Genomic DNA, 364 nt, shown 5'->3' with positions numbered 1-364 from the left:
CGTTGCGATACAATTTTATTTAAGTAAATCCAATCTCTCTTAACCTAATTTGTCCTTAGTCCTTTGCCATGCCATTAAATCAATCCATCTCTATATCATCTTTAACCCTAAGTATAGTGTAAACCCTTTTTAGTTTGTAAATTTCATTTAGCGATAAATTCATCAAATAATTTGTGTAATTAATTTTTCCTCTCAATTAACATGATGGGTCTTGTATGAGTCCTTGCTCCGACTTCGCCAATCCTCATTTTGTTTATGTCTCCTTCACCAACCTTCATTTTGTTTATGTCTCCTTCACCAACCCTCTTTTTATTTATGTCTCCGTCACCAACCCTCATTTTGTTCATGTCTCCTTCACCACTCC

This window comes from Palaemon carinicauda, chromosome 20 (assembly GCF_036898095.1).
Source record: "Palaemon carinicauda isolate YSFRI2023 chromosome 20, ASM3689809v2, whole genome shotgun sequence".
NCBI classification, from domain to species: domain Eukaryota; kingdom Metazoa; phylum Arthropoda; class Malacostraca; order Decapoda; family Palaemonidae; genus Palaemon; species Palaemon carinicauda.
Note: the sequence above shows the minus strand (reverse complement) of the source record.